Here is an 8,498-nt window from a genome sequence, read left to right on the forward strand (position 1 = left end):
AATAATAACTTTATTATTGCCTCTAGGGCATATTTCCTTCAAGCGGGCCAAGGGGAGGAGCAGGCGGGCGCACGCGTCCGTCGCGTGTCCGCGCCGACGCAAATCCGACTCAAAATTGGGCCGGGAATGGGTCGGCAGGCGGATGAAAATAGGATGCGCATCCGTTTGGGTCGGAGCGTTGGGGCGACTTTTCTGTCCGCGCCGACCCTAACGGACGCGCGCGAACGAATTGGGTCATCGCATTGGAGTTGCTCTTACGAACCGTCAAAATTACCCACGTACACGCTGGATCCCACTGGCGTGATACATGAGCAAACGCAATCAACGAGTGTCGTAAGCATGGACGCAAGCTCTACTACACGGGGCATGATGCTGGAGCAATGTAGTCGAGAGATCGTCGACGGTCCTGAACCTTAACCGGAAGCTCCGGCATAGGTACATCGATGTGATTTGAAAAGTGGGAAGTTATCTTGCATCATCGAGGTGCAAAGATCGACCGAGACTGCACGCTCATGTAACACAACAATCGACATTGGAGGGAATTGAGCGGGAGTCGATGTCGAGGAATGATACATCTCCAACGTATCTACTTTTCCAAACACTTTTGCCCTTGTTTTGGACTCTAACTTGCATGATTTGAATGAAACTAACCCGGACTGACGTTGTTTTCAGCAGAACTGCCATGATGTTGTTTTATGTGTAGAAAAGAAAAGTTCTCGGAATGTCCTGAAAATCCACCGAGGCACTTTTTGGAATTAATAAGAATTTCTGGGCGAAAGAAATACAACAGGGGGCCCACACCCTATCCACAAGACAGCCCCCCCCCTATAGGGCGCCCCCTATCTCATGGGCCCCCTGGACCTCCACCGACCTCAACTCCAACTCCATATATTCACGTTTGGGGAGAAAAAAATCAGAGAGAAAGTTTCATCATGTTTTACGACACGGAGCCGCCGCCAATCCCTAATCTCTCTCGGGAGGGCTGATCTGGAGTCCGTTCGGGGCTCCGGAGAGGGGGATTCATCGCTGTCGTCATCATCAACCATCCTCCATCACCAATTTCATGATGCTCACCGCCATGCGTGAGTAATTCCATCATAGGCTTGCTGGACGGTGATGGGTTGGATGAGATTTACCATGTAATCAAGTTAGTTTTGTTAGGGTTTGATCCCAAGTATCCACTATGTTCTGAGATTGATGTTGCTATGACTTTGCTATGCTTAATGCTTGTCACTAGGGCACGAGTGCCATGATTTCAGATCTGGACCTATTATGTTTTCATGAATATATGTGTGTTCTTGATCCTATCTTGCAAGTCTATAGTCACCTATTATGTGTTATGATCCGACAACCCCGAAGTGACAATAATCGGGATACTTCTCGGTGATGACCGTAGTTTGAGGAGTTCATGTATTCACTATGTGCTAATGCTTTGTTCCGGTTCTCTATTAAAAGGAGACCTTAATATCCCTTAGTTTCCGCTAGGACCCCGCTGCCACTGGAGGGTAGGACAGATGTCATGCAAGTTCTTTTCCATAAGCACATATGACTATTTATGGAATACATGCCTACATTACATTGATGAACTGGAGCTAGTTCTGTGTCACCCTATGTTATAGCTATTACATGAGGAATCGCATCCGGCATAATTATCCATCACTGATCCATTGCCTACGAGCTTTTCATATATTGTTCTTCGCTTATTTACTTTTTCGTTGCTACTGTTACAGCTACTACAAAAACCCAAAAACAATTATCTTTAATTTTGCTACCATTACTTTTATTATCATACCACTTTTGCTACTAAATACTTTGCTGCAGATACTAAGTTATCCAGGTGTGGTTGAATTGACAACTCAACTGCTAATACTCAAGAATATTCTTTGGCTCCCCTTGTGTCGAATAAATAAATTTGGGTTGAATACTTTACCCTCGAAAGCTGTTGCGATCCCCTACACTTGTGGGTTATCAAGACTAATTTCCGGCGCCGTTGCCGGGGAGCATAGCTCTATTCTCTGAGTCACTTGGGATTTATATCTGTTGATCACTATGAAGAACTTGAAAGACGACAGAACTATGATTTTGCCCTCAACTACGAGGGGAGGTAAGGAACTGCCATCTACCTCTGCACTAGATTCTCCTTCTATTATTAGTAAACTTGCGACACCTAAACCTGCTACTGCTATGAATTCTGATATGTCGCGTGTTATTGATGATGCCACTTCTGCTATGCATGATAAAACTACTTCTGTGCTTGATACTACTTTGCCATTAGGTGAATTTCTTGATGAACAAGTTGCTAGAGTTAGGGGGAATGAAATTATTGAAGATGCTATTATTGATGATAGTGATGATGAAGGTTCTCCCAATGATTATGTATTGCATGTTGTTCCTGAGGGTTATGTTATGAATGAAGAAGCTGCTAGGGAAATCTTTGCTTGCAATGATAGATATGATCTTAAGAAATTATTAGCTAAATGGAAGCAGTAGTCTCTTAATGCTAGAATGAAACCTGACACTGCTTTTGCTACTTCACCTATTTGTGTTACTGATAAGGATTATGAATTCTCTGTTGATCCTGAAATTATTACTTTAGTTGAATCTGATCCTTTTTATGGCCTTGAATCTGAAACTGTTGTGGCACATCTTACCAAGTTGAATGATATAGCCACCCTATTTACTAATGATGAGAAGTATCACTATTTTTATATCCTTAAGATATTTCCGTTCTCATTAAAGGGTGATGCTAAGACTTGGTATAATTCTCTTACTCCTGGTTGTGTGCGTAGTCCCCAGGATATGATTTATTACCTCTCTGCTAAATATTTCCCTGCTCATAAGAAACAAGCTGCTTTGCGGGAAATATATAATTTTGTGCAAATCAAAGAAGAGAGTCTCCCACAAGCTTGGGGGAGGCTTCTCCGGTTACTTAATGCTTTGCCTGATCATCCTCTCAAGAAAAATGAAATACTTGATATCTTTTATAATGGACTAACCGATGCTTCCAAGGACTACTTGGATAGTTGTGTTGGTTGTGTTTTCAGGGAAAGAACAGTCGATGAAGCTGAAATACTATTGAATAATATGTTGACTAATGAAAATAATTGGACTCTTCCCGAGCCAATTCCTGAAGTAATTCCTAAACCAATTGAGCCAACTCCTGAGCCTATTCCTAAACCCACTCCGAAGAAGAGAGGTGTTTTATTTCTCAGTCCTAAAGATATGCAAGAGGCAAATAAATCAATGAAAGAAAAAGGTATTAAAGCTGAAGATGTTAAGAATTTACCTCCTATTGAAGAAATACATGGTGTTAATATACCGCCTGTTGAAGAACCACATTGTCTTGATAACCCGACACAGGTAGTAAAGGTAAATTCTCTCTATAGATATGATAAAGTTGAAATCCCCTCTACTAAATTTCATAGCCCATGCTTGGATGAATTTGATGACTTTATGGCTAGACAAGAAAGTTTTAATGCTTATGCTGGTAGAGAGTTAAAGAATAATGCTTTTGAGATAGGACGTGTAAGCGATAATATAGCTAGAGTTAAAGATGAACTCAAATTCATTAGCAAATATGCTTCTATGGTTGCTAATCAAGCTAAGCAAGTACTTAAAGCTCAAAATGATTTGCTTGATGAATTAAATAATAAAAATGACTTTGCTGTTAGAGTGGCTACTAGAACTGGTAGAATGACTCAGGAACCTTTGTATCCTGAAGGCCACCCTAAGAGAATCGAGCAAGATTCTCAGAGAAATAATTTAGAGGCACCTAGTTCTTCTAAAAAGAAGAAAAAGAAAAATGATAGAACTTTGCATGCTTCTAGTGAACCTACTTTAGACACACCTGAGAATCCTAATGATATTTCTATCTCTGATGCTGAAACTCAATCAGGTGATGAACATGAACCTAGTGATAATGTTAATGATAATGTTCATGTTGATGCTCAACCTAGCAAAAACAATGAAGTAGAGATTGAACCTGCTGTTGATCTTGATAACCCACAATCAAAGAATCAACGTTATGATAAGAGATATTTTGTTGCTAGGAAGCACGGTAAAGAAAGAGAACCATGGGTTCAGAAACCCATGCCCTTTCCTCCTAAACCATCCAAGTCAAAGGATGATGAGGATTTTGAGCGCTATGCTGAAATGATTAGACCTATTTTCTTACGTATGCGCTTAACTGATATGCTTAAAGTAAATCCTTATGCTAAGTATATGAAGGATATCATTACAAACAAAAGAAAGATACCGGAAGCTGAAATTTCCACCATGCTTGCTAATTACACTTTTAAGGGTGGAATACCAAAGAAACTTGGAGATCCGGGTGTACCAACTATACCATGCTCCATTAAAAGAAATTATGTTAGAACTGCTTTATGTGATCTCGGAGCTGGTGTTAGTGTTATGCCTCTCTCTTTATATCGTAGACTTGAATTGAATAAGTTGACACCTACTGAAATATCTTTGCAAATGGCTGATAAATCAACTGCTATACCTATTGGTATTTGTGAGGATGTGCCTGTTGTGGTTGCAAATGTCACTATCTTAACGGACTTTGTTATTCTTGATATTCTCGAGGAGGCGATCTTCCTATCCTAGCACGATACTGGGATCTGGTAAGCGTAATTTGGAGCGGCTGTAAAGGGTTCAATACTACTTGGCCTAGAGTATCCTTGGTAGACCTTTTCTTAATACTGCAGGGGCTGTTATTGATTGCAACAAAGGCAATGTCACTTTTCATGTTAATGGTAATGAGCATACGGTACACTTTCTGAGGAAACAATCTCAAGTTCATAGCATCAATTCTATTGGAAAAGTTCCGACTATTATTACTAGAGGTTTTGAATTTCCTCTCCTTACTGTCAAGAAAAAGTATGATATTCTTATTGTTGGGGATTTCCATATCCCCGTTGAGGTAACTTAGTGTTATTAGAAATTTCTCCGGTTCCGTGTTATTCGGAATGAGTTTGTTAACAAGACTTGATCAACCATGTTAGTGGATTCATTTTGATGATCACGAGATGGATGAAACTAGAAGGCACAACCTTCTGTACCCTCTTTTTACTTTCTATTATTTAGAATAAATAAAGCAAAAATAGTATCATCTGTCTGTTTTTTGAATTATCCATGCATTAAAAAATATCCTGAAAATAAAAGTGCTCCAAATGCCCTGCAAATTTAGTATGATTTTTATGGAATATTTGAGGATTTTAGGCACCGAAAACACTGCAGGAGGGGCAAGCACGAGGCCACGAGAGTGGAGGGCGCCCCTGTCTCGTGGGCCCCTGGTGGCCCCCCTCCACTTATGCCAGCACCCACACACTTCATATTCTATCAAAAAAAATCCCCATCCAGCTCAAGCACGAGTTCTAGCTCATTTTGCTGCGATTTTCGATCTCCTTGCTCAAAGCTCCATTTACAAAACTGCTTTGGGAGATTGTTGCTTGGTATGTGGCTCCTCCATTGGTCCAATTAGTTTTTGCTCTAGTGCTTTATTCATTGCAAATTTTTGCTACATAGGTGACCATGTTCTTGAGCTTGCATGTTAAATTTATGAGGTCCCAAGCAATTCTAATGCATGATATAGGCTCTAGGCACTTGTAGGAGTAGTTGCTACCAATCTTGTTTAGTTTTATTCACTTTTGTTTTGAAGTCACTAAAACTTCAAAAATGTTTCAGAAAAAGAATTATGCTTAGAAGAATGTACCAAGGTGGTTCCTCGGTGAAGAAAGGGCCCAGGATTGCTATACGTGAGCAAGATGTTGAATTGCCGAGGGACACGGATGTACGAGCTTGTGAGTGGCCATCCGATGATTTTATGGTCGAAGCATGCTTCAAGGAGGAATTTGACGCGTATGTGCGTAATGCCGAGATGGAGGACTTCTTACAAGATAAGTGTCCGCAGTACTATCAGTTGACTGATTCTTTTCTGCGAAGGTTTAAATATAACTTTGCACGTAATTCTCCTAGTGTCATATTTGGTATTTATGATACATCTTATACCATGGATTTAGAGGATTTTACAACTGCTTGCAAACTTCCGCAGTGGGGTAATATTAATGATCCTCACAAATCTGAATTTAGAGACTTCCTTGCTAGTATTACTATGGAAGAATCTAGGGACATAGCACAAGCTACCATAGGGAGCATTCATTTTCCTGCTATACATTATTTTGCTCTCTTTATTGGTAGATGCATTAACGGTAAAGACGAAGCATGTCACATGTGTGTCCGTGATCTTTGTGTCCTCAAGAGTGCTGTGTCAGGTTATAAAGGTTATAACTTGGGGGCAATAGTTGCACGTAGGTTGCAGAATAATAGTAGAAAGGGGAATTTATTTGGAGGAATTTATGCAACCCGTGTGGCTAATTATCTTAATATAGCCCCACGAGAAGGGGATATGATTTTACCTCCTGTTTATTTGGATAAAGAAACTATGTTCAATCATCAATTTCTTGCGAGGAATGAACAATTCCTCCATTATCGACTAATCTATGACAGACGCAACATCGTCCATGTTACTTTTCCCGCTCCCTACCTTTTTGATTATCAGGCAAAAGGAAGATATGTTGTCACCAAGGAGGAAGCAGCTGAATACGAGAGGAGAGCGAAGGCAGCTCGCCAACACGCCGCAGCTCAGGAAGCGGTTGTCGCTGCATCTCAGTACGACCCCAGTTTCACTTACGGATATCAGCCAGGCGGTCCTTGGTATTAAACCTACTTAGGCCAAAAGCCTAAGCTTGGGGGAGTACGTATTTCTCACCGACTTTACATTCATGTTCACACACTAGTTGTCGGTGCTCATACTCTTTCATTGTATTATCCATGCTAGTTTTCTTTTTCTAGTTTTCTTCTTGTGTGTTTGATAAACCTTAAGAAAAACCAAAAAAATTAGTTAGTTTAATTTCCATGCTTGTAGTAGAAATTAAAATGTAAACCCAAAAAGATTTCTAGTTCTTCTTCTTACTTGTTGGGAGCTTTCCCGTGTAAATAGTTTTATTTTTTTCTTTCCTTTGGGGGTCGAGAAGACCATATTGAAAATGTTTAGTGGCTCTCATATGAATGATTGTTCATTTAACTTAGAGCCCATATTATCTTGTCTTCTCTTTTGAGTTGAATGCCTGCAGATTCCAGCTTAGTCCAATGCACGTGCACTATTATTATTATACACATCGTTTCGTGCAAGTGAAAGGCAATAATGACGATATATGATGGACTTATTGAGATGAGAAAAGCTGGTATGAACTCGACCTCTCTTGTTTTTGTAAATATGATGAGTTCATCGTTTCTGAGTCAGCCTATTATGAGTAAACATATTTGCAATGACATTTAGAGATTATAGTTGCTTGTGCCATGCTTGATTAGCTATGAGTTATAATGGTTTACCTTGCATGCCAACATGCTATTAGAATGATTATGATGTGGTATGATGAGATGGTATCCTCCTTTGAATGTATTGAGTGACTCGACTTGGCACATGTTCACGCATGTAGTTGAAACAAATCAACATAGCCTTCATGATATTTATGTTCATGGTGGATTATACCTACTCGTGCTTGTATTCGGTGTGAATTAATTTTAATGCATGTTCATGACTGTTGTCGCTCTCTCAGTTGGTCGCTTCCTAGTCTTTTGCTAGCCTTCACCTGTACTAAGCGGGAATACTGCTTGTGCATCCAAACTCCTTAAACTCCAAAGTTGTTCCTTATGAGTCCACTATACCTTCCTATATGCGGTATTTACCTGTCGTTCCAAGTAAATTTGTATGTGCCAAACTCTAAACCTTCAAATGAAATTCTGTTTTGTATGCTCGAGCAGCTCATGTTTCAACTAGGGTTGCCTATATCTTCCATGCTAGGTGGGTTATTCTCAAGAGGAGTGGACTCCGCTCCTCATTCACGAGAAAGGGCCGGTAACCGGGATGCCCAGTCCCATGATCCAAAAAGATCAAAGCAAATGAAAATAATTAAACAAAACTCCCCCAGGGCTGTTGTTAGTTGGAGGCACTCGTTTTTTCGAGCAAGCCATGGATTGATGCTTGTTGGTGGTTGGGGGAGTATAAACCTTTACCATTCTGTTTGGGAACTGCCTATAATGCATGTAGTATGGAAGATACATCCATCTCATAGTTGTTGCATTGACAGTGAAAGTATGCCGCTCAAAATGTTATTCAATCTCTATTTTAAAATCGAGCTCTGGCACTTCTACAAATCCCTGCTTCCCTCTGCGAAGGGCCTATCTATTTACTTTTATGTTGAGTCTTCACCCTTCTTATTAAAAAGCACCCGCTGGAGAGCACTCTGTCATTTGCATTCATTATTATTGGTTTATATTGGGTATGACTTGACTGGATCTCTTTTACCATGAATTATAATGTTTAGTCAGTCCTTGATCTTTAAAGGTGCTCTACATTTGTGTTTTGCGGTCTCAGAAAGGGCTAGCGAGATACCATTTTGTTATATCATGTTATGATTATTTTGAGAAAGTGTTGT

The sequence above is a fragment of the Triticum aestivum genome, chromosome 1B, assembly GCF_018294505.1.
Source record: "Triticum aestivum cultivar Chinese Spring chromosome 1B, IWGSC CS RefSeq v2.1, whole genome shotgun sequence".
Lineage (NCBI taxonomy): Eukaryota > Viridiplantae > Streptophyta > Magnoliopsida > Poales > Poaceae > Triticum > Triticum aestivum.